Source organism: Rhodnius prolixus, unplaced genomic scaffold (genome assembly GCF_049639745.1).
Source record: "Rhodnius prolixus isolate KJV_2025 unplaced genomic scaffold, Rpr scaffold_4, whole genome shotgun sequence".
Taxonomy (NCBI): domain Eukaryota; kingdom Metazoa; phylum Arthropoda; class Insecta; order Hemiptera; family Reduviidae; genus Rhodnius; species Rhodnius prolixus.
In genome coordinates, this window is record NW_027411614.1 from 1,859,262 (window position 1) to 1,886,655 (window position 27,394).

At 35.4% G+C, this 27,394-nt stretch overlaps 1 protein-coding gene across 1 annotated transcript in view; it reads right to left on the bottom strand.

The window, feature by feature from the left end:
• The window catches only part of LOC141455642 (nephrin-like), a 258,998-nt gene that overhangs the window by 92,467 nt on the left and 139,137 nt on the right, over nucleotides 1–27,394 (bottom strand). The window lies entirely within an intron of this gene.

The following is a 27,394-nucleotide window of genomic DNA, read 5'->3' on the forward strand; positions in this document are numbered from 1 at the left end:
CTAAGAATGATGTACGAATGAAGGAGTACGGTACAAAGAGTGTGAGGCGTGTATGTACGTTCTAAAGGAAGGAAGCTGTTCCTGTAAGGGGCGGTAGGAATGCTAAAGAAAAGGTGTTATTACTAAAAAGAGGACGAACACTCCCTCCAGCATCTTCCAACAACTGGAACAATAAGGAGCATCTTCTTGTTGTGGGGTAACTTCCCAACTGTATCTACCAAGGTATCCCCAGAAGAGGAAGACCGAGAGACAGAGACAGAAACAAAACCATTTTCCAAAACTAGAACAAACCTGTCCTCGACAACAAGTTGGGTAGAGTTAATAATTGCAAAGTGCTTAACAGTTTCTGAACATTCTGTGACAAGCCATTAACATCATTATGGCAAGGTGACTGTTAATTGAACGTGGACGACCTCCCCCTCCTCATCCTCCACACCAAAACGGGGACGACCTGCCGAGGCAGTCAACCTTCCTCCCTTCCGCCTTCTCTCACCCCCCTTGGGAGATGTTACTAAGTTCCATCGTTTAGTAAAGTTTACTAAATTCTAGCCACTTGTACACCGCGACCTCTACAACTTCTCTCATTTCTGTTGCTTGACTTCCGTTCACCTCATCAGATAGATTGATGTGCATATCCAATTTCAGAGTGACATCAACACTATTAAAAAAAAAAAAAAAAATAAATAAAACTGATGTAAAACACAAAACTTAATTCTATCGTTACTTTAGCTGTGCCTTTCCTTCCTCAAGAGTTACCAAAAGAAACTAGAAGCTAGCTCCTACTTTTGCCTATACCTCAATATCGTCTTCCCATAAGACTACAAGGTCCCTCTTGACATTACTCTAAGCCAGACAGATGAAATTAAAGGTAAAGAGCTTTGTAAGGAAACAAGATTGTTGCAGCAGAGTCACCTGTGTGCACTCGTACACTGTTAAAAAGTGAAGTACAGGCTACTGAATATATCCCAAAGGAACTCCTACCTCTATTGAACGAGAACAATTTAAAGCTCTTGGATGAATATATTTATAATAATGACTTATAAAAAAACCAAAAAAAAAAACGTTATTTCATCTGTGACCGAGACAGAGTAATTTGAAACTATTGCTTGATAGAGGACTTGGTTTAGGTTTTTGAAATCTTATTGGGTTTTTTAGACATAATTTTGGAACTTTGTAAAAGTAAAGTAATTGCCTATTTTTTTTTTTTTTTTAGGCGGGCTTTAGGTCCAACTATCAATCAAGTGTCGTAGACGGAGGCGACAAGCAAACGTATTTTACTGTAAAATTTCTTTTATTAACCTTTAAATAAAATCCAAGGCCTAAAGTCTGGGAATTGAACCCAGTACCACACAATGCATATTAGCTTTGCAGGCCTCGCCTCTAACCGCTCGACTACCGGTGGCGCCTTTATTTAAACATTGTTTTCTTTTAAAATATTATTCTCAAATATGATTCTTAGATTATTCACTGCGCTATAAATTTGTACTTGTATTTGTATTGTATTAGATCTAAACAATCTATTTGTAGCAGACTCACAATCGTAGAAGAATAATAAACAATATAGGATGTATACTCTAATATAATTTACTCGACCAATCAATCAATTTCAAATTATAATAATAAATGCAAAATATTCCCTAATTTAGACGTTTCAGTAACCAAAATTATTGGGTTTTTAAATTCTGTACGAAACACATAACAAAAATGAAGTGATTTTAACGTTAATTAATCGAAATTTTTCAAAAATGTACATTTTTCTAATATTTTTTTTTTTCTAAATATAACTTCTTTAATTATTCATAACTTTGAAAGTAAAATGGCCATTAAAATGATTCCAACTGCATTGTCTTTATACCCAAATTATATTTAAATAAACTTTGTACAATTACATGTTTTGCTAATAATTTTAAAAAATACAAAACATTTAATAAGGATTTTTTATTAAAAATAAGCAAAACAAAAATTTTTGATCAACGGTAGCGACCTCTAAATATTAATCGATTTCGCTCTAATACGGATGGAGCTTTTTGTCTTTAAATGAACTTTGATTTTCCGCGTGGCGCTCTTTAAAATTTAAAAGTCAACATTTTTTTTGAAACACCCTAATGTATACCTTGATTTTATACATCGTAGAACGGCATTTTGTATACCCACCTTTCATCGCTCATTACAGGTAGATTACTCATGTTTGGTGGCATACATAGAGAATTCAATTTTAAATACATAAATGTAGTCTAAATCGCTACAATAATTTTCACTGATGCTACGTCAGATAAAAATCAACGATATTATCCAGGATTGTCGAGCTCATTTTCAATGAAAGTTATTCACGCGTTATTAGGAAAGGCGATAAACTTTTTTTTGTTTTTAATTACACTTTCAAAATCCCTTTAATAAAAAAATGTAATAAATTTTAGAAATGATTAATCATCATACTACATGAGACATCCAGATGCTCTCCTACCATAATTCATCATGATTACAAAATTAATAGTAGGATAATACCGCTAGGCGTTACATCCAGAATTCGTACACACATACAAAAGAGGAGGTTACTAGTCAGGTTAGGATATGCTTTCACTAAACTGTGTGTGTGTGTTTTTTTCCCCTAATGAATCTCCGAGCGTTTTGTTTTTAAAGTTATACTAAATATTGTTTGGAAACAACTACGAGGGTCGTTTGGAAAGTCCGTGCAAAGTCACGAGAGATAGCACTACTGGCGCGTATCGAGGTTATGTTTAGTTAGTAGCATCTCTTGGAAGAACACACACCAAGTTTCAGCCAGATCGGTCTATTTCTTTGTGTTTGGCATTCGTTTGAATCGAGGAAGTCGAGTGATTTTCAAAAAAATGGACGAAAAAGAATTTCGTGTGTTGATTAAACACTACTTTATGAAAGGCAAAACGCCTCAGGAGACTAAAGAGAAGCTTGATAAACATTATGGTGACTCTGCACCTTCGATTAGAACAGTTTATAAGTGGTTTCAAAATTTTCGGAGTGGCCATATGGGCAAAAAGTGACGCTGAACGTTCTGGACGCCCTGTTGAGGTTACTACTCCAGAAATCATTGATAAAATCCATGATATGGTGATGGATGACAGCAGAGTGAAGGTGCGCGAGATTGCTAGTGCTGTGGGCATCTCGAATGAACGGGTACATAATATTTTGCATCGACATTTGGACATGACAAAGCAAGATGGGTGCCGCGATTGCTCACGCTTGACCAAAAACGAAATCGTGTGAAGTGTTGCAAGGACGGTTTGCAGCTGTTCCAGAAGAATCCGCAGGACTTTAAGCGTCGTTTCGTCACTGTGGATGAAACATGGATACATCACTACACTCCTGAGACCAAAGAACAATCTAAACAATGGGTTACCAAGGGGGAATCTGCGCCAAAAAAGGCGAAGACCGTTCCTTCGGCCGGAAAGATTATGGCGACTGTCTTTTGGGATTCGCAAGGAATAATCCTCATCGACTGTCTGGAAAAGGGTAAATCTATTACAGGTGCATATTATTCATCGTTATTGGACCGTTTGAAAACCGAGCTTCAGGAAAAACGCCCACGATTGGCCCACAAAAAAGTCCTTTTCCATCACGACAACGCACCAGCTCACACCTCAGCAGTTGTGGTCGCAAAATTAATGGAAATAGGGTTCCAACTCGTTTCACATCCCCCCTATTCTCCAGACTTGGCTCCCTCGGACTACTATTTGTTCCCCAATATGAAGAAATGGCTGGCGGGAAAAAGATTTTATTCAAACGAGGAGGTGATTGCAGAAACGAATGGCTATTTTTCAGACTTGGACAAATCCTATTATTCGGAAGGGATCAACAAACTAGAGCAGCGTTGGACGAAGTGTATAAGCCTAAAAGGAGTACATTAGTTTTTCGAAATGGGGGAAGGCCCTCGAAAAATGAGAAATGGAAATTAGGTAGCGAACTAATACAGGTTACTAATAGGTACAAATACTTGGGAATAATACTAACACCTACACTCTCGTTTAAACCCCACCTTCATGATAAACTTATTTTATGAAAAACCGAGATATACCATTTTCTGCTAAGAGAAATGTATTTAATACAGTTTCTAGGACAGTAATGTGCTATGGTGCACAGGTGTGGGGAGGAAATATGTTTGAAGAGGCGGAGAAGTTGCAAAGATTCTTTTTAAAAAAATGTTTTAATCTTCCGCGGTTCACCCCGACATATCTGCTGTATCTGGAAACAAACTCGACACATCTCTTCATCTACACGCTCAGATTGCACTTAAATTACATAATTAAAATTACACAACTTCCTGCTAATAGATACCCTCTCTTAATGACAAAAGAATTAATAGCAAAAAAACTATTTTGGTATTCTGATTTAGAAAAACTCATAAATAAATTTAATATAACTGCGGATATTTCTTTTGAGAATATGAGTAATTGGAAATCTGAATTTGATAAAATACGTAACCGTTTAGAAACAATATTTCATGCAGAATTCATTGAAAGGGCACAGAGATCAATTTCAAACATGATGTACAGAGAGCTGAACTTTGAGCATAAGTGTATTAGCTATGTGTACGACAATAACATGAGCGATAGTGTTTGGATTATGAAGGCCAGAAGTGGCCTGTTGAATTTAAACTTTAAAATCTATCAACATAGCGAACACAGCTCACTCTGTAACTTATGTAACTTGTCTCAAACGGAAGACTCTTTCCACTTCATAGCTGTCTGTCCCAGATTAAAAGAAATAAAAGAAATAAAAGGAGACTATGTTGAAAAATAAAAAAGGTTTACCCCAAAAAATTAAGTAGTTTTTATTTTTGCACGGACTTTTCAAACGACCCTTGTAATTTCATAGACATGATATTCAATTCTTGTTACAAATTGGTACAATTTGTGAATTCGTTCATTACGCTGAAATGACAATGTAAAGCCGTAGTACTAGATAAGATCTTCCAATTGTTCAGACATTGTCACCTGTACAATATTAATAACAATCAAACATGAGACTCTGAATTATCAAATTTAATGAAAATGGGCAGGTAAACTGACTGCCAGACTACTTTTTTTACCTTTATTCTAAAGTAATTCCCCCCACTACGAAGTGCGCCACTCAACGACAGCCTGGAGCTTGAGTGGTAACATCAAGATACTCCAGGACAATACAGAACAGCTTTCCTAGATTTGTGACAGACTCTGTTTGACCTACTAGAATCGACTCCCACCATAAACCCAGTCCTACTCCAAAAATTAAGACACAACAAATATTCCAATCCGGGTGGGGGAACGCTCGCATAGTATCTAGGCTTAACTTAATGGATAAAATAAATTGAAATTCTCTACTCTCATTCAGGACAAAATGAACTCTGGTAACTACTTTCCCCTTTTCTTTCACGAGACCCGAAGTTGTCCGTGATGACAGAACAAACTGCACCTCTACAAAGTAAATTACATCAAGCCCATGTTACTCTAGGTCCGGCTATTAACATCAAGAAAACTCTCCGATAACACAGAACAGTTTTTCCGATCTACTAGAATGGACTCACCACTCCTCAACAAGATATCTCCCATAATCCTTGTACACTTCTTTTTCACTCTAAGATTGTTCATCCTAACTCATACTGTGCAAAGTAAACCATTCTTTTATTCCCTAAAGAGAGAGGGGCGCCATGATAGCCGAGCGGTTATAGGCTAGACCCGCAATGCTAAGATGTATTGTTGGTTTAATGGGTTCGATTCCCTCTTGGATTTTATTTAATGGTTAATATGAGAATTTCGCTGTAAAGTATGTTAGACGGTTAGAGGATAGACCCGCAATGCTAAGATGTATTGTTGGTTAGTGGATTTGATTCCCTGGTCTAGGCCTTGGATTTTATTTAATGTTTAATATGAGAACTTAGTAGTAGGCGGTTATAGGATAGACCCGCAATGCTAAGATGTATTGTTGGTTTAGTGGGTTCGCTTCCCTAGTCTAGAGGCCTTGTATTTTGTTTAATGGTTAATGTGAGAAATTTATAGTAAAGTATGTTAGGGAGTTATACGCTAGACCCGCAATGCAAAGATGTATTGTTGGTTAGTGGATTTGATTCCCTGGTCTAGGCCTTGGATTTTATTTAATGTTTAATATGAGAACTTAGTAGTAGGCGGTTATAGGCTAGACCCGCAATGCAAAGATGTATTGTTGGTTTAGTGGATTCGATTCCCCTGGTCTAGGCTTTGCATTTTATTTAATGTTTAATATGAGAATTTCGCTGTAAAGTATGTTAGGCAGTTAGTTATACACTAGACCCGCAATGCCAAGATGTATTGTTGGTTTAGTGGGTTCGATTCCCGGGGTGTAGGGCTTGCATTTTATTTAATGGTTAATATGAGAAAAGTATGTTAGGCGGTTAAAGGCTGAAAAGTATGTTAGGCAGTTATAGGCTAGACACGCAATGCTAAGATGTATGGTTGGTTTAGTGGGTTCGATTCCCCTGGTCTGGCTTTGCATTTTATTTAATGGTTAATATGAGAACTTTATAGTAAAGTATGTTAGACGGTTATAGGCTAGACACGCAATGCTAAGATGTATGGTTGGTTTAGTGGGTTCGATTCCCCTGGTCTGGCTTTGCATTTTATTTAATGGTTAATATGAGAACTTTCTTTGCTGTAAAGTATGTTAGACGGTTATAGGCTAGACACGCAATGCTAAGATGTATGGTTGGTTTACTGGGTTCGCTTCCCCTGGTCTGGCTTTGCATTTTATTTAATGGTTAATATGAGAACTTTGCTGTAAAGTATGTTAGACGGTTATAGGCTAGACCCGCAATGCTAAGATGTATTGTTGGTTTATTGGGTTCGCTTCCCCTGGTCTGGCTTTGCATTTTATTTAATGGTTAATATGAGAACTTTGCTGTAAAGTATGTTAGACGGTTATAGGCTAGACCCGCAATGCTAAGATGTATTGTTGGTTTACTGGGTTCGCTTCCCCTGGTCTGGCTTTGCATTTTATTTAATGGTTAATATGAGAACTTTGCTGTAAAGTATGTTAGACGGTTATAGGCTAGACCCGCAATGCTAAGATGTATGGTTGGTTTAGAGGGTTCGATTCCCTAGTCTAGAGGCCTTGTATTTTATTTAATGTTTAATATGTGAATTTCGCTGTAAAGTATGTTTGCTAGTCGCTTCCGTCCGCAAATAGTAGACGTATTTCCTGCCTAAAAATTAGGCGCTAATGGCCCTAGCAGTTGATTCGTTGGGAAAAATAAAAAATTTGTTCTCAAAAAAATTATCAGAAGATTTTTTTTTCATACTTTTTACTTGAACCTTTTTTTGAATAAATAACGAGATGAAGATAAACGTAGATAAGCACTTTATTTATTTGTTGAAAATATATATCTAAAATTTAAATTTAAGAAAAATCCAAATCAAATTACCTGGTAGACTTTCTTTTTTCTGAGTAAAAATGTAATATAGAGAAATGGTAAATGGATAGGCAGAACATTAAAGGAAGCAAGCAGCCCTCTCCCGTTAACTTAATTGTACGTTATACTTCTCCATAAATATATAAGTATGTAGACTAAGTAAAAGATATGTACTTTTTTTTTTTTTTTTGTAGTATAAGTTGATGGTCAAAAAAAGAGTAAAAGAGTATTTTTTTTTACCAGCGATGCTTTTATGTACATCCAAAAGAAGTAGCAGGTTTGGAATACGAAGACAGGAAGTGGACGGCAAAAGAGGAAGGTCGCTTCTAAAGGAACTGAAGTGGCACGTCGTTGCTTTTGGCTGTAGTGGAATAACGGGTGGAAACGGGTTACTTAAGCTAGAGCAAAGTACTCAAGCAAAGGTTTAAGGACTTATATATCTGTATATATACATACACACCAAAACAGATAACACACACACATACACACACACACACAGTGATGCAATGAGAGGTTTCAACTTGGTATACCACATAGCAAAGTTCAGCACGTTTTGCTAGGATTCTGCTTGGAACTACAAACCCTTTTACATATACACAAAAAGAAAAAAAAAAAATACAAACACAAACGAATCTCTACTAACACTTATACATTCATAATGTATATATGTACAAAATAAATTTTTTATTTTCTCTTATTTAGAAATTAGGTAAACAGGAAGTATTGAGATCGCAACAAAATTACTATTACACAGGAAACAGCTGTTTTGATGAGCTTCCCACCCTGCAAAAAAAAAAAAGCTTTTGGATAAAATCAGTACAAAAAAGCCTAAAAGCCACTTCGTTTAAACAGATTTTTCAGTTTTAAAAATCAGTTTCTACGTCTTCCAATAAAATCTACAGTACTTCCGATTATGAACACTACTAGGTGGAGATAATGATTTTAGGCATCCCACTAAAGAGCTCTTACAGTATTATGTACAGACTTACCACCAATTTAATAATAATAAGGATTATATATGTAATCATAACTTCAAAATTTGCCGATAATAGAGTTATCAGAAATGTGGTTACGTCAGCAGTGCGGATAATACCACTTTGATTTTAACTGTTGTAGCAAGCATGCTATATGGCATTCCTGACCGGTTTCAGGACTTTAAATCTATTAACCTAGAGGTTATATAATCTGTTCGGTGTAGGAGATTTCGAGTCCGTTAGTGCACTAAACTTGCTGCATGAATGAGGTTAGTTACAATTTTGGGTGATTGTGTATTACACAAAATGTTAATGAATCGTCAAATATTATGGAATGAACATAATGGAGGCGCCACGGTAGCCAAGCGGTTATAGGCTAGACCTGCAATGCTAAGATGTATTGTTGGTTTAGTAGGTTCGATTCCCCCCGGTTTACCCCTTGGATTTTATTTAATGGTTAATATGAGGAATTAATAGTAAAGTATACAGGCGGTAATAGACTAGACCCTTTACTTCAATTTAATAAATGAAATTTTCATTTGTTTCAATAAAATTGAAATATACAATACGTATATTTTGGACAGACTGAAGAGCCACAAAATTTGGATAAAAGAGCCGCGGGTTGCCGACCCATACTTTAATACAATAATATAACAAATAAACAGCAGTTTATTCCTAGTATATCAAAACTTATCCTGGCTGACACCTATTCATAGTATTGGTTGCTGACTGGTGGAGAAATGTAGGTTTTAGAGCCAACCGTAATGAAACACTCCCAATTGTAAAATACTGCGTTCTGATTGGCTGTCATATTCTCCAATTAGGTGCGGGCCAGAAGAACAGGATTGCAGGCCGAGCTCCTACCGCATTATGTTACCCGGATAGAAATAGTCAATTTTACCCACTTTTTGTTCACTTTTAAACATCGAATTCCGAGTTTTTCCCTTTATTTCATTTATTTTCTAGTTAATTAGGCTTTAATTAACTAGAAAATAAATGAAATAAATAAAATAAAACCACAAAATACTTATTCATAAAAAATATATAGTTTGTAATTAAAATAAAAATGCTTTAAAGGGAAAGGTATGCAAATAAACGATTATTTAAACTTGTATTGTACAAGATTATTGCTTAAAATACATTTTACACACTATTCTTATGTTCAATTCATGTGACTATTACATTGTTCTTTGATAATAAGTTATTACAGCTAAAGTAAATAAGTACTAATGACGTATCAACTAGCAGGCAACTCTTAGTTGCTTAGTGTGCCCTTTTCCATACATATATGACAAGAATAGGAAGTTAAAATTGTTGTATTGGATTTTTAGAATAGAATTACAATATAAAATAACAATAGAAAGTTATATTGTATGCAGATAATCAAATGGACTTGGTAGACTACGTGAAAACATTTAAACTATTCTTAAATTAATCAAATAGCTTATTTGTAACACTTAATACCCATTAAGATTAAGGAAATAGCCTAAAACTATTGTTTTAGTGCAATAATATAACAAATAAACAGCAATATATTCCTAGTATATCAAAACTTATCCTGGCTGACACCTATTCATCGTATTGGTTGCTGACTGGTGGAAAAATGAAGGTTTTAGAGCCAACCAATGGAATGGAACACTCCCAATTGTAAAATACTGCGTCCTGATTGGTTGTCATATTCTTCAATTCGGTGAGGGCCAGCAGAACAGGATTGCAAGCCGAGCTCCTACCGTATTATGTTACCCGGATAGAAATAGTCAATTTTACCCACTTTTTGTTCACTTTTAAACACCGAATTCCGAGTTTTTCCCTTTATTTCATTTATTTTATAGTTAATTAAAGCCTAATTAACTATAAATTACCACAAAATACTTATTTATAAAAAATATATAGTTTGTAATTAAAAAAAAAATGCTGAAAAGGGAAAGGTATGCAAATAAACGGTCTTTTAAACTTGTATTGTACAAGATTATTGCTTAAAATACATTTTAGACACTATTTTTATGTTTAATTCATGTAATTATTACATTGTTCTTTGATAGTAAGTTATTACAGCTAGAATAAGTAAGTGCTAATGACATATCAACAACACATAGGCTTATTCTTAGTTGCTAAGTTGGTTCATTTCCCTACATGTACACTATAATCTGTTTTTCAAGCTAGTATTGTACAAGATTATTGCTTAAAATACACTTTTCACACTATTCTTTTGTTCAATTCATGTATTTATTACATTGTTCTTTGATAATAACTTATTACAGCGAATGTAAATAAGTATTAATGACCTATCAACTAGCAGGCGACTCTTAGTTGCTAAGTTGGCCCATTTCTATACATATATGACCAGAAAAGAAAATTAAAATTGTTGTTTCGACTTTTAGAATATCCATACAATATATAATAATAATAATAGAAAGTTATATTGCATGCAGATAATCAAATGGACTTGGTAGACTATGTGAAAACATTTATACAATTCTTAAATTAATCAAATAGCTGATTTGTAACACTTAATACCCATTAAGATGAAGGAAATAGCCTAAAACTATTGTTTGTTATAACTAGTGTATTGGGGTCAGCAACCTATTTCAAGTACAGAGCCATTTCTTCTTAAATTATTTTAATAAATCTTACCAAGAGCCGCAAGGATGATAGTGTAAAAAGCTGTAGATCATTTGTATTCACAAATTGTTATTTTATAATATTCAATAAAATTTAAATGTTTTATATATTTATTTTCACATATTGCAAAGTAAATAAACAAATAAATAATAACTAAACCTGTGTTTGAATGAAAATGGCGGCAGTCTTTTATGATTACGTACTGTATTTTAATATAATTCTATTCAATTTCAAACCAAATCTCAATTTAAAATTCTTTTTGAAAAAATATCTTCACTTTAATAAATGAAATTTTCATTTGTTTTAATAAAATTGAAATATACAATACGCATATTTTGGACAGACTGAAGAGCCACAAAATTTGAATAAAAGAGACGTATGTGGCTCGCGAGTTTAGTGGATTCGATTCTCTGGTCTAGAGGCCTTGGATTTTATTTAATGATTAATATGAGGAATTTGTAGTAAAGTATGTTAGGCAGTTATAGGCTAGACCCGCAATGCTAAGATGTATTGTTGGTTTAGTGGATTCGATTCCCCTGGTCTAGACCTTGGATTTTATTTAATGATTAATATGAGGAATTTGTAGTAAATTATGTTTGCTAGTCACCTCTGTCTATGACACCTAATTTGGTAGGTGGACGTATAGCCCGCCTAAAAAAATAGGCAATTACTTTACTTTAGCTTAAACGTAATGGAACTGAGTACTTGTTTACTGAACGCAATTATTGCCCATTAAAAACCCCAAAACAATTCATTAATATTTTGAATGACACACCATGTAATCTGAATCAGTAAGCAAAATGTAGGGCGTGAAGAAATCATAAATGATGTCAAAATCTCTGCATCTCTGCATTAAACTGATTTATCTACCTCTGATGATGGACCAAAATCTGAAAACGGTTAAGGAATATAAACAAACATGCGCGCTCACTTATACCCTGTTTAATTACGATGCAATACCCTAGTTAAGTAGCTTGATATTCTCAGCTGATTTTTTTGTTGTCTTTCTTTAATTTATTATTGACATCGTAACAGTTGAAGCTGAGCTAATCTAATAGCTCTTATTATTGAGACAAAGAAATGTAAATGGAGAGAGAACAGTAACCAATAAACCTGAACCTACCAATCTTCAAAATAGAAAGAGACCTCTCTGGCAGATGTGAAAACAATTACATTCTTTAGCCTGTTGTAACAAGTTAACAGGGTGGGTACTGGTTTCCGTTTACCAACATCGCACACTGAGAGAAAAGAAGAAAAGGAAAGTGTTTGTTTGTGGATGTAAAACGTCCAAGAATGAGATCTTCCTGTTTCTAGAAGACGTTTAACAAAAAAAAAAAAAAAAAAAAGGGTCTAGAAGAAGGTGTTAGTTAGTAAGGGGCTAGCAGCCATCTTAAGATTCTTACCAGGGTAGCCACGTACTATCCGTCAATCAGATCCAACCTACTAAGGTCCGGGGGCCCTTTATTGCTGTTTACAGGGAAACTGTTAACTGTCTACTGTTTTATAAACTTCCTTTTGCTGCCCTTAATCTGAGACAGAAAACCTATAAAAACGACTATCTTTTCATTTGATAGGAATTTGTTTTGTTTTTTTCAACATTAACTTTTTAAGTTAAGTTTAAGTCTTTACACTAACTGAAATTTATGAGATAACTATTTTCACTTCTGTGCTTGTAATAGATTTGTAAATTTTTCTCCATAACCATATTTAAATACCTTTATTGTAGTCCTAAACTTATTTTTTATTTGTCAGGATTTAAATTTTTTAGCCGGCCATCTTAGCCATTCAGTTCCACTTCTGAAAGTAGACTGATTCCTGCTTCAGTTGTAACATTACTAACGTTTATTGAATTATTATAAAATATTATATTCATATTAATTTACTAAAACTTCATGCTCTTGAATGGTATGCAGCAGTAAAACTAAAAACTGTGCATGGTATCCAATTTTAGTTACCATGTTAAAGCAAGAGTGATCATTATCATAATTGGGAAACATTTAATGGGTTTTCTGTTTTAGTATGGGCTTTCCATGCATGAATGCAGTTTATAAGCATTAATGATGGTAATATCATTAACGTGTAGCTCGGTTATATTAGTGGTAGAGTGAGTTTGTTTGAAATGGAGGGTGTCATGGTTTCGGATAGAGGGAATTATGTATATATAGAACCTAGACTTAATAGTATTGCAATCGAATCAAGTTTTCAAGATTCGATTTTTCCGGAAATCATTTTTAACTCGCTGTCCTGGAGCCTCACAGGATTCGCGGCCGTTACGATAAAATCCAGTAAATCTGGGAACGGCACTGCCACTCATTTAAACAAGATAGAAGTTGGCACTTGTGCAAGAGATAGTTGCTCATGATTTTGGGGAATATTGAGTTGTTTATGGATGTTCAACAGTTTTGATGATGTAGCTTAACATTAAACTCCAAAAATGTTTTACAATACCCAGAAAAAGGTAAATAGTATGGGCCGAAACGTTGGTATGAAGAAACCAAATTCGTGTTTAAATTTAATGACCGCACCTCAATATTTCCCAAAATTCATCAATCAACAACGGGTTGAAAACCAAAATCATCATTATAATTGCTTATCTAAAATTTAGTTCAGAAAAAAAACGCCAAAAACCGCTTGACTTGAGGCGCTTTTCAAGGCACTAGAATGAAAGAAAGTTATGCTAGAAAATTATCCCCCAAAATTCTGGGATAATTACTTAACGATTCTTAAACTGTTAGAACAACTAAATACGATAAATTCTCCACTCAGATGAAACAGATTGTTTGATTAGGTGAAAATATGAAATGGAGACTACGAAATGTTTCCGAAACTATAACTGTGTCTAACAGAAACGACATACTGATTAGGGATTCAGACATAGGTGGTGGTAACGGTCATCTGGTCTTCTGGTTGGATCTCCTTACTATGGGCACTATGGGTTTCAGGGAACTCCTCTCTACATAATGATAGAAGGGTAGTACCAAACTACTTTTACCCAAATTTCTGAGACGGTGAAAGAAACAGGCCATCTGCAATCAGTCTTAAGATCTGCGGAGTGAGAATATTTAGCAGCAACTCTTAGAGGCCCAAGATCCGATCTAAATATCTGTATCCTAACTCGGATTATATTGGTGTTGTAAAAATAAAGTAAAGTAAAGTAATCGCCTATTTTTTCAGGCGGAGCTTAACGTCCAACTACCAATTAGGTGTCGTGGACGGAGGCGACTTGCAAACATACTTTACTGTAAATTTCTTTTATTAACCTTTAAATAAAATCCAAGGCCTAGACCGGGGGGAATCGAACCCACTAAACCAACAATACATCTTAGCAATGCGGGTCTAGCCTCTAACCGCTCGGCTACCGTGGCGCCCTATTGGTGTTATACCTCTCTGATGGCTATAAGGGCCCAAAAAAGGGGTTTCCCTCAAAAAAAAAAAAAAAAAAAAAACTAATAACATTAAAAGTAGCGATCAAACCATTAACCCAAAACTCTAGGTACTAGAATCATTAGGTGCGTATTGATCTTGGGCCCTTTACTAACTAAAGAGACGGAGTAATATTTTAGCAGCTCTGGCTGTGTGTAGGAGAGAGAGACAAAGAGAGGAAGAGGGCGATAGAGTGTAAGCTACAAAAGGGCCTAATAGTGTGGCTCTGAGATATTAGGGCAATTAATAGTGACTGCCAGCTCCCAAGCTCTTCGTCGCTCTAACACTATCAGAAGAACGAAGAAGTAGGAGGAGGAGGAGCAGTTGGGTGAAGAGGACGAGCAACTATAACTCCACTGTAGGACGATGCTGCTGCTGCACTCTTCAGTCAACAACATTCACTAACGAAATTACTAAAACAATATTAAACTTCTTACAAAACTTTAATAATGTGTTTACGCTCTAACTTTACACATTACATTATGTAAAATATCTTATCATAAATTTTCATATAGGCTATTTTTAGTTCTAACTCTATTGCCTAAAAAGAGGAAGTACAGCGAACGTAAATAATTTTTTTGAGCTTTTATCGGAAATGGGATACTTATAAGTTCCAAAAGTTACTAAAAATTGTTAAAAAGTTTTGAATATGTGAAGAAATAGTTGATACAAACAGGGCGCTACGGTAGCCGAGCGGTTATGCTAAGATGTATTGTTGGTTTAGTGGGTTCGATTCCCTCAGTCTAGGCCTTGGATTTTATTTAATGGTTAATATGAGAAATTTACAGTAAAGTATGTTTGCTTGTTTGCTAGTCGCCTCCGTCAACTTTACTATTTGATATAATTATGTACGTTTTTAAATCTATTAATAGTGAAACAAGTTTTAAATAGATGTTGAATAGACATTATGAAACTTGCCTACCTCCTTCTAACGACCACCTCCAAACAGCGGCCACTTTGCTTTCCCGTGTCCGTTATTGAGAGGTTCGACTGTATATGTATTGTGTATGAATTAAATTGAGTTAAGAAAATTTCTGTTTAGAAAGAGAAAATTTAATATAGGAGAAAACATTTTTTTGTGACCCCAGTCTGGGGTTTTCCCATTTACAAGATTTTAAAGATGATCAAAGAACTACTTGTTTGGACAATTTCCAATTCTCAGATTGAACAATTTCTTCAAAACCTTGAACGAAGTATAAACCAATCTTGAACACTTTATCATATAATAGACAGTAGAAAAGAAAACAAGTAGTGATTTAGGTTGGAAGAGTGAATTGGGTTAAAGTTTGAAATGTCGATTATTGAGATGTGAAAGTTGAAAATGGAATTGGTCGGGTTGAGATGAGTGAGGGGAGATGATTGTTGGGGAGACGACTTGAGAAAGAAAGCTAGAAAGGGACAAGGGTTGGATAGTAAATTGGTAAAGTTAAATTAAGAGGGGATGGATGATAACTCATCTCAATTCGGAGGAGAAGATGGTTGTGGATTGGAGAGAATCAGAGTGTGGAAGGTTTGTTCAAGAGATAAGACAAGAATGGAATGGCTCGGTCGGTTTGGATGATGGTAGACAACTTGAGTGGGGGGAAGAAGGTTAGCTTCTGTGTGCACCATACAGCATCAGGACCAAGTTCTATCCAGCTATCTATTCTACCTTCAGTATTATTGTACTATCCGCTAATAGTAGATATCAGAATCTTAAACTAACAAAACCAAAACCATCTTCCAGGTCCCTGCTCTGAATTTTGCTCCCGACCCCCATGACTCCTCAGTTTAGGAGATCTTCGTCTTCTACATCGCTTCCTACAAACAATACAGTTCACTTTAAAACATCCAACTTTTGCTCTAATCATTTCTACAGTAGAGCTGGGGGGTGAAAACGCACCAATAACCTTGACAATATCAATTCAGCCAAAATGGATTATTTACAACATTATTTTTCCATTTGGGGATATTTAGCACTGCAACTAGGTAATTCTATTATTCCGATCCCCCCTTAAACGTGTGAACCACATGAAAAAACCTATCCTGTAGCACCATCAGGTGATCAAACCAACTCATTACCCACAGGTGCTCCAGGAATGGGCGCCTGTAGTTATGGATAAAACTCTCCATGGTGATAAACTCATCCCTTCTCTCCATAAGGGCGCTATATATATATATATATATATATATATATCATTTTCTGAAGATTTCTTCTTCCCTAACAGGCATCACCACGATAACCAAGCAAAAGGTTAGTGGCAAAGATCTGCAAAGCAAGATCTTATTACTGGTCTCTAGGCCTTGGATTTTAATTAATGTTTATTAATGAGGACTATTTTAGTAAAGGATGTTTATAAGTCTTCTCCGTCGAAGACACCTAATTAGGCAGTTCGGCGTAAAATCCGAAAATCTGCTAGGTTTTGGATTTTGAGTATCGAAAACAAAAGAGCTTTTGCGATTAGGTGTTCCTCAAAATTAAGTACTTTGGCCCAAATCTTGGAGGACTCTAGAGGAGGATAATAAGTAGGATATATATTACACTTGATACACCTAGCATCTACTAGCTGCATGTTTTTCCTCCTTTTTCCCTGCATTCCAATCTTCCTCACCTAACTTTTCTCTTACTTCACTTTGTTAAGATAAATATTTATTCTTCTTCTCCTTCCTAGCATCTACTTAGCCTTGCCAAGAAAACCCCTAGGAAGAGCAGGAAATCGTCATTTTGGGGAATAACCACTCCGTGAAGTGTTGCTGCAACGACCATTCCAGCTATTCTATAGATGGGCACTCCAAATTAAAAAAAAATTAGGAAACTGCACTCCAGGGTGGCTAAATACGTATTTCCCTAATCCTGGCTGCAACTTCTGGAGTGTGAAATTAGGGATAATTTACATCCTAATTTGACACACACGCCCTCTAGATGCAACTACATATATCCCGGCGCTGTAACATCCGGTACCTAAGCAGGCTTTGTGGGGAAGGATGTTCTTACCACCAAAATCTGCAGAATATATGCAAAAATCGCAATATTCTTCCCCTGGGCAGAATAAGGCAAAGTAAAAAGACGAAATAAACTTAATATTTTTATTAATTAATGATTCCAATCTTTAGCAGTTTTTTTTATTAAAATATGAAAAAAACATTAAAAACATATATCCCAAAATATATAGTATGTTTAGTTAGTCAAATTTATTATTTATATTTCATTGTAACGTTTTTTTCCCCATGATTGCAACAATTTCTATTATAAATTGTGTGTAAGAGCGAAAATAAAATAAAAGAGAGGAATATAGGGTAGAAGTTGATGTGGTAAAAGAGGAAACGAATGGACCATATATTCTGTACATTACGGGCATATCCTCTATGCGAGCTAGATAAACAAAGCAATCACCTCTTCCTCTTTGCCCAGCATCCAACCACGTACAAAACACACATACACACACACACACACATTTACAGAACTAACTGGGGGCGGTAATATAAAACACTTCCACCCCCCACCAACCTTTATTACAAAAAAAAAAGAAAAAAAAAAGTACAACCCGAAGGTTATACTACATTTGAAATTCCATGCGTCCGTTTAAAATTAACTTGATTTACGTTGTATACTACTAGCATAGTCTGTACATACATTCGTACATAGACACACGAGTTTTTGCGCAGTGAATGAAGAGAGAATGCAGCAGTATATATGTATATATAATAAAATGTACACGCTACTCTGATGTCGAATGTGTGTACACCAGTAAGAGAGAGAGAGAGAGAGCCAACTTATAGAGCAGCAAAGAGATACATACATAGAGGTGTACTATCTGTTCGAACACTCGTTGTACATTATATATACATAAAAGACTGTTGGAAAACCATAGCAATCAATAAATACTGATTGCTTGTAGCAATCAATAAATACTTGATTTATATGTGTTTCCACTAGACAAATAAAATAAAATAACAATTCAATTCATCACTTCCTGTTAATCAACGTAAGAAAAAGGAAGTACAGATATTCGAACAGATTTTTCGATTCTGAGTATACTGAAAACAAAAATTCTCTTTCTCTTGCGATTAAGTGTTCCACAAAAATTAAGTACTTTGGCCTATATCTTGGCAAGGATTGGCAAAACTCTAATCAATCGTTTCATTCTAGCAATTTTCGTTCAATCAATCAATAAATATTTATTGCGTTCTGCTAGTTTATATGAGTAATGAGATATTTTCATGTGAACATTAAATTTGCAAACAGCAATTAATGAGCGGGGCTAAAGTAAAAATTGATTATTTTTTTGGAGAACCGAACAATTAAAATTAATTTAAAAACTAATTAAAAAAGTAAATGATGAAAATAAAAATGAATAAAAAGCAAAAAGAATTTATATGATGGAACATAACTTGGAATTAATGATGGTAGCCACCAACCAATCCACTTTAAGATAAGTGGGCCACACAATTTCGAGTAAGATGTAATAATTAATATCCAAACTAATAATTATAAATAAATATTAAAATTTTGATAAGGCTTAAAATATTAATTTTTGTTTGTTTAATAATATAGCCAATACTTGATCAAACAATACAATCAAACAATCAAACAACAAACCCCGATAGCCGAGCGGTTTAGAGACTTGACCCGCAATGCTCAGATGTATTGTTGGTTTAATGGGTTCAAACAAGGCGCCACGATGGCCGAGCGGTTAAGAGTCTCGACCCGCAATGCTAAGATGTATTGTTGGTTTAGTGGGTTCAAACAAGGCGCCACGGTAGCCGAGCGGTTAAGAGTCTCGACCCGCAATGCTAAAATGTATTGTTGGTTTAATGGGTTCAAACAAGGCGCCACGATAGCCGAGCGGTTATAGGCTAGACCCGCAATGCTAAGATGTATTGTTGGTTTAGTGTGACCAGGGGAATATCTAATTTTTGGATTTTATTTAAGATTTTTTAGGCATGTACCAGATGATCGAAATTGATGCTAACTTCATGAGGATAAAAATAAGTTTGAGATTGTAAAGAGGTACAGTAAAAACTGTCTGGGAAATTAAAAAAAAAAAAAAGCAGTTTAAAAAAAAAGTGCAGTTATAAGTGGAAAAACTAGAAGTGGAAATGATAAAAAAATTTCCTCACACCTGGTTCCACCAAACATACTACCAAATAGTGCCCTAAACTTATGTACTTATCATCCATTCGCCCTTTCAGTTCAGCATTCATTCGCCCTTTCAGTTAAGCACTCATTCGCCCTTTCAGTTCAGCATTCATTCGCCCTTTCAGTGGAGCATTCATTCGTCCTTTTAGTGGAGCATTTATTCGCCCTTTCTGTGGAGCATTTATTCGCCCATTCAGTCGAAAAACATTCATACCCTCTCGCTCATAAATAAAGAATTTGTATACATCTCTTTTTTTATTCAAAATAATTTTCATCTGTCCAAAAAGCTTGATTCGGGAAAATGGCTCAATACGCATTTCCTAGCACATTAAATTTACAGCAATGCAGTGTACATCAGGTGCACAATCAGTTTTCTCTTTTAATTATTTTCTTTTTAGGGCAGTCGTTTTGTTAATTTTTACTTTTAACCCCCCCTTTTTTTTTCGAAGCCCAAAGTTCAAAGGAAAATCAATGTAAGGGGGTGAAGGTCAATTTTTAGAATGGAATCTATGTGCTGGATTTTTCCAGCTAGATGGACTACCCCCTAAACATGATTTATTTTATTAAAAGGACCTTTACTTTAAAATCCAATAACCAATAGGATGGATAGATATAAATGAGTATAAAAAATAAATTTTCTCTTATTAGTAATAAAAAGAAAAGGTCAATATATTCATTTCCCTATGTCCAGTAGCCGCTGTCTAAAACACGACTCTATTAATTTTTCAATTTTATGATCCAAATCTCATACTAACGCACACGTGCGGGTACGGGCGCCAATTTACTATACAGGGGCCCGTTAATGATTTAGTACGTACGTAAGCTATTAAAAAAGAAGAGAATTATTAGTAGTCACTGTAATATGAAATCTCTCTCTCTCTCTCTTAGAATCTTTTTTTTTCTCTTTCTACTAGTCTGGAGAAGAATTGTAATCGTATATACAATTATTTGGTATTGGTTTTACCACCGGAAATGAGCGTCAAAAGTCTCATAAGTAAATAGGGATAGGCTAATAAAAGTAGTACAAACAAACATGATAACCTTGAAGGCGTGAAGCGGAAGATGGTGAATACGTCACTTCTTTTCCGGTATAAGAAATCCGAGCTTGAGATGCGTTCATGGAGGATATCTAATCGGAACTGGCTGGTAAAACGAGTTTTGTCCGGCAAAACTTGTTTTTTCGTGAACAACGTAGCGACTACGTTATTCGATTTGAAATTTTTACGTAGATGTGTTTTTTTTGGGGGGAGTCTCGACGTTGTTCATGCTATAGGTGAGAAGTTAGCCCCACATTGTATAAAGGCCCCTTCTAAAACTAGACCTAAATCCAGAAATACTAAATGGATTTTCCTACTTTCTCTTTTTCCCCCTCACCCAAAAATACGATTTTACTTAGTATATACGATACGGACAACTACGAAGACTGCTAGGGCGGAGATCAGCCATGAACGTACAGAACAAGCTGACTCTATACAAGACACTACTAAGGACCCATCTGGACCTACGCAGCTGAACTGTGGGGGCTCTGCGAAACCTTCCAACATCCAAAGAATCCAATCCTTTCAATCTAAAGTCCTTCGGCAGATCGTCAAACGCTCCTTATTATGTATCCAATTTAACCCTCCACACAGACCTCAATATCCCTTTTTGTCAATGACCTAATCCATTCTCCTGCTTCCTTAATTTCCATAATAGCCTAAACCATACATCCTAATCCCCACAGCACAAGCCTTATCCACACAACAACCCAACCTGACAGTCTTCCGCAGACGCCTGAAACGACGTTGGCCCCGTGACCTCTTACTAATTTCCTAAACTTCTTTCCAACCTCTAGAGAGTTCCAGCATTGGCTGGTCCCTCTCAGCATGCGATTGTGGCGCTGGATCCACCAGGATTCAGCCTACAATCTGTGCATAACTAAATGATGATCACATTTACTTGATGTATATGTATACGTACAGGTTGTAAATATATATATATATATATATATATATATATATATATATAAAACTTAGTATATAAATTGCCATCATGTAAATCTAAAACTTTTATTTGAAATATTGCTGCTGAAAAATTGGTTTTAATGCCGTTCCGGAAGAAGGACGATGTAAGACTTACTTCTTTATTAAGTTAATTTAGTGTTCTAGAAACGGTATAAGTTTTAAGAGTGTAGGTTAGTATTTGATGGGTTCCAAATTATCAGATTCTTTTTTATTTTTAATATAAGATAAGATTATAATGGGGCGGCCCAAGACCTACGCCACTGCGACCCCTTTGGATCTATTGTGGCTCCCCTCACTCAAGAGCTTTTTGTAATATAATAAATATTAAATAAATAAGAGTGAAAACAAAATGCGAAAGCAATAAGATTAAAAAAAAAACATTGAATAAGTAAGAGGTATGAAAACAAGATAAAGGCGCCCTAAGGAACAAGAACACCAAAAAAGGATATAAGATTAGGAAAAGAAAAAAAAAAGAAGAAAAACAAGCCCTTCTGGTGAAGATGGATAATCTGGTGTAGTGAAAGGCAAGGCCTAGTTCTGGGTGTAACGTGCTTTACAAAGTTCACCTGTTTTTCATGGCCTTCACCTTATTTTCCATTACGTACGGCCATCTTTCGCTTGCTTTTCTCTTTGCAAGGTATAGTTCAAAATTTCCACCTCATTATTGAAATAGCTTTTAATATTATTAAAAAGGAATGGGGGAGGAAATAAAAGGATAATATCTGTTTCGAAACGATCAAATAACTTCCGTTTGGAGAAAGTTAGCTGTGTGAATAAACGCTGAACGTTTAGTGGCTTGAAAACTTGACGCATACGACTACTTTTCTCAACCGCCTTATTTTCTCAAACTAAACGATATCCAACGATAAAAAAATGTACCATTTCGTAAAAACGTTACAATTAGGCACTTTAACTTAAACTTGAAAATGATCAATAACTTTTCAAATTGTTGCGTAATTTTATTATAGATATTTATTTTATATATATATATATATATATAAATAAAGCGCCACAGATGTAACTGAAAGACCTCCCCCACCATAATAAAGAGGAGACAATAAGGGCGGGACAGAAAGAGAAAGTATGGCCGTTAGAGGCATGTCATGTTCGGGGCTACAGATGTCTGGACGTGCTTGATGGCTTTTATTTTGGAGCTTGAACAGTACTGGTGGCCATTATTTCAATTTCAACAGGAATCCACCAACAGTACAATCTCTCACAGACCGACACACAAACATTCTGGCAACACTTTTTCCCGTTTTTTTCCTTTATCTCTAGTTCAGTACAGTACATCTATAAATATAAATCATACGATTTGCATCTCCAATTAGCGAATTGATTAATGCATGGATAAAAAAAAGAGAAACACACAGACACACAATCACTTCAAGCGCGCTCGCGCGGTCAGAGGGTTTTGCGCGTCAGCTGCTAACTAGCGAGGGGAGTTTGTCGGCATGCCAATGTGGTTGGATTGTGGTTTTGGCTTGAATGGTGAAGGAGGAGGTGGTAGGCACAATAACTGATGGTTTTCATCCAACTAGACCACAAAAATGTTTTTTTTTTTTTTTTAAGAAAAAAAAATGTCTCTAATTATCACAAAAATTGTTAAAAATCTTTTACGTAATTCATTTTGCAATTAAATTAATTGTTACTGTTGATAAGTAATGGGTAATGAATTATGTATCTCTCGAAGACGCCACGATAGCTGAGCGGTTGTAGACTAGACCTGCAATGCTAAGATGTATTGTTGGTTAGTATATTCAATTCCTAGGGCTTGGATTTTATTTAATGGTTAATACCTAGACGCCACGATAGGCGAACGGTTATAGGCTAGACCCGCAATGCTAAGATGTATTGTTGGTTAGTGGATTCGATTCCTAGGGCTTGAATTTTATTTAAGGGTTAATACTTAGACGCCACGATAGCCGAGCGGTTATAGGCTAAACACACAATGCTAAGATGTATTGTTGGTTAGTATATTCAATTCCTAGGCCTTGGATTTTATTTAATGTTTAATATGAGAACTTTATATGTTAGCTAGTTGCCACTAACATCTAATTGGTAGTTGCACGTAAAACCTGTCTGAACAAGTAGGTATTAGTGTACTTTACTTAGAGAGATGGATATCTCTTCAGGAGGAGAGAAAACTGGTGTGCATACTCACTTTCTCTTACACCCCCATCATCAGCTGGATGATTGCTGTTCCCAGATGTATCATTTTTGCTTTTAGTATATTATTTATTGTAAGCTGCGAAACCAAGAAAAGACAACTAAAACGAATTCCTAGACAACAGATCTAAGACTGTCATCAACAAAACGAATGCTTTTAAATATGTAAATCACTAATAAAACCTATCTGGGACTTACGGCTTCGAACTGTTAAGTTTCAACTAAAAGTCCGTTGTGTAAATAATGAAGAAAACAAACATAAAAAAGAATTGAATATAAAGAATATGAAAGTCACCTTCTTTTTAGTAGAATTAGTAACTTTTAAGAAAGGTTATTTCCATAAACTTTCGTAAGAAAAAATCTGCGAGTGCTGAAACTAGACTTTTTCCCCCGGAGGCCAGAATTGCAATACTTCTTATTTAATTTTTTTTTTTTTTTTTTGCGGTCTGAGAGAAAACAAAAATGATAATTGAAAGAAACGTGAAAAAAGTATCGTCCACTGAATAATACAGATAAAGGAAACTGTACAAGAAGAAGGTAGCAAAAGAAATTAAGTTCACTAAGTTGAGGAAGCAGTTTTAAAGAAAGAGAAACCGCTGAGACGGATGTTACGAGATGGAAGAGAGTTAAAAATCAACAAGAAACCTTTACCAACCTGAAGTCTGTCAGTACACGCTATCATCCCCTCAAACAGATGTTTACTGTGGCTGGTGAAAAAGTAAAATTGGATCACGTCTTTCTTGTTGGAAGAGAGGAGAGAGTTAGTGGTGGACCCGATATTACGGGCTCTTGTATAACCCCACTCAATTCTTTTTCTACCACCTACTTACAGGAATAATCTCTCACACAATGCCCGCAGGTTTAAACTATGGTGAAATTTATTGCCAGTGTGAACCGATTGAAATAGTATTTCAAGCTTTTCAAGTGAAAAGATCAACAGTTACGAGTACTATAATTACACTAGTTTTCGCAGAGATAACACCAATAGAACAGGTGTTACAGCAAATAGAAATATGAAGAATATGTAAAACTACCAAACTTTATCACCTTAAATCTCCTTTAATAGTAACGATACAAAGCTGCAATTACGCACAATTGTAGAGGTAAACGCGTACTACAATTCCACTAGTTTACGCAGAGATAACACCAACAGAACAGGAGTTACAACAATTCGAAGTATGAAGCATTTGTAAAACTAACAAACTTTATCACCTCGGTGACAATTGAAGAAAAAGACAAGCAGTTATTTCGTAAAACGGCGTTCATTAGACTGACCGGCAATGCAGACCTGTAGTGCTGGTTTAGTAAACATCAACGCCGTACTAAGTAAAATGTATATTAGGTCAATAGCTTCTATAAGTTCTATACATATTGCCAGCTTCGAAAATTTCTGCTAGCACTATATTGTTCTGTCAGTCATCAAAATTGATGAGGCTTAGACGAGATATTGACGGAACAATAAATCAATCAACATATTTGCACTTTCATTTCAATGGAAAAGAAGAGGTTTTAGTAAAAACAAGGCAACCATTATATTATAAGCCTTTGCGCTAAATAAATCTATCCATGAGTTTTATTGCCTTTGTACTAGCGTAATATTATTATTTTTTATTAGTACGGAAGAGTTTATTTTTCTACCAATTTTTAAGGTATAACAGCCTTGTTATTCCCTTGGCGAAAAATTCTTTAGCTTGATCTGGAAGTCCGAGCGGTCGCTTCTTACGCTTTTGCGGGCACTTTTAAAACTTTTCCACCCACTTGTTGAAAAAAAAGCACGCACGTTTCATGCAACTACTGCCCCGTATTGTTGCTTCATCTGAGAGAATATTGCAGACGGTTGTACACTTTCTGAAAGTAAAAGAAATCGGAACAACGAATGATGTACTTGAGAAACAGTTTCTTTTAGCGGACAATCCATCATAACTAAGACCTTGGAGGTTATGACTAAATATTAGTCAAAACAGCTGACTCAAATTCTACGCAAGGTTGCCATGTTTTAATTCCTTGCACCCACTTAACTCAGTCTACAGTCTAAGGTGAGGCTTCGGCCTCCCTGGCCATTCTTATCCAAGTATCTCTGTCTTAATCTTTTCGTCTTCTTTCGGGCGTCCGCTGTTTTTCTTTTCGGGGAATACCTCTCTTGTTATTCTGTTGATCATCCCCACATCTTGGAGTCTTCTACACGTTCCAGCATAGATTTTCTTTTATTTAATGACACGCACTATATCTCTATTCCCAAAAACTGCTACCCTACTACTTTGTAAGTATATCTCTCTGCACCGTAGGAAACTGCTGGAACGAGGATTTTATGTTTAAAGGTCTTGATGAAAGGGTCGATTTGAATAACTTTAAGGGGTATACGTAATATGTCTTGTTACCTAGACTTTATTTCATCACTAACCTTGTTTTTTGCTTTTTAAGTTATACTTCATCATCTTCAGTAAATGTTTGTCTTATTATTGATCATCCCCTCATCTTCAAGCACCATCATAAGAAAATGCAAGTGGAATAGACAATGTAAATGCATTTTTATTAAAAATAAAGTAAGTAAAGTAAAATAATCGCCTATTTTTTCAGGCGGGGCTAATTAGGTGACGTGGACGGAGGCGACTAGCAAACATACTTTTCTGTAAATTTCTCATATTAACCATTAAATAAAATCCAAGGTCTAGACACCGGGAATCGAACCCACTAAACCAACAATACATCTTAGCATTGCGGGTCTAGCCTATAACCGCTCGGCTCTCGTGGCGCCCTCATTTTTATTATACCTTGTGAATTAACTTTCTTTACTTTTTTTGGGTTAAACTAAGTTACTTTGCAAGTTTATGTAAGGCGAGCAGGTTATGTGAGTGGGTGTTATGTAGTTAGTTAAATTGAACTAAAAATAGACCTATATTAAAATGGTATTTCCACAAAATAGAGGAGAAGAGCTTTTTATGTTCGTGTGTATGAGGAGTTTTACAGCCAACTACCCTTAGCATCCAGAGCGTAATATATTAATGGTTGTAACTATTCTCGCTCTCTCTCTCTCTGGGCTCCCAGAGTTCCAACGACGAACGGGAGCAAGAAGTACCGGTTAGTAGTAGTACAGCCTCCGAGGTTATTTATAGCTGGCTGCTATTCCCATATAGTATGTGCTTAGTTTTCCTGCTTCTTGAAGACGGAAAAAAGAACTTAAAATAGCAGCGAGAGAGCTTGAGGATACCCCGGCTTGCTCACGCACTTACTTCCAAATATGGCTCACCTAAACTAAGGACTACCTGTTCCGTTTTACTCTCCCCTCCACCCGCCACAAAATAACCCATCCTGTATGCATGCGCTCCTGTAGAACAGTGGCTGTATCTTTTCCCATTAACGCTTGTTTATATATGTATAGATAAATATGTTTACAAACATGCACAAAAAAAGTACATATATTATAAAAACACAACACATATGTTATGTCTAATAAATAAATTCAAATTCTTAAGAAAAAAAAATTAAAGATTATCCGCAGCATAACTGCGGATTTTTTATCTTTACAATTATTAAGTTTGAAATTTATTTTTATTTTATTTGATTTCTAACAGAACTTTAGAAACATATAAATGGTCATTAACTTTTTATCCAGTTGGTTAAAATGTTCACTAAACTTTTGGAAACTTTACGAGAGAAATATAAAGCTGTCTGGAATAAAGTTTAAACA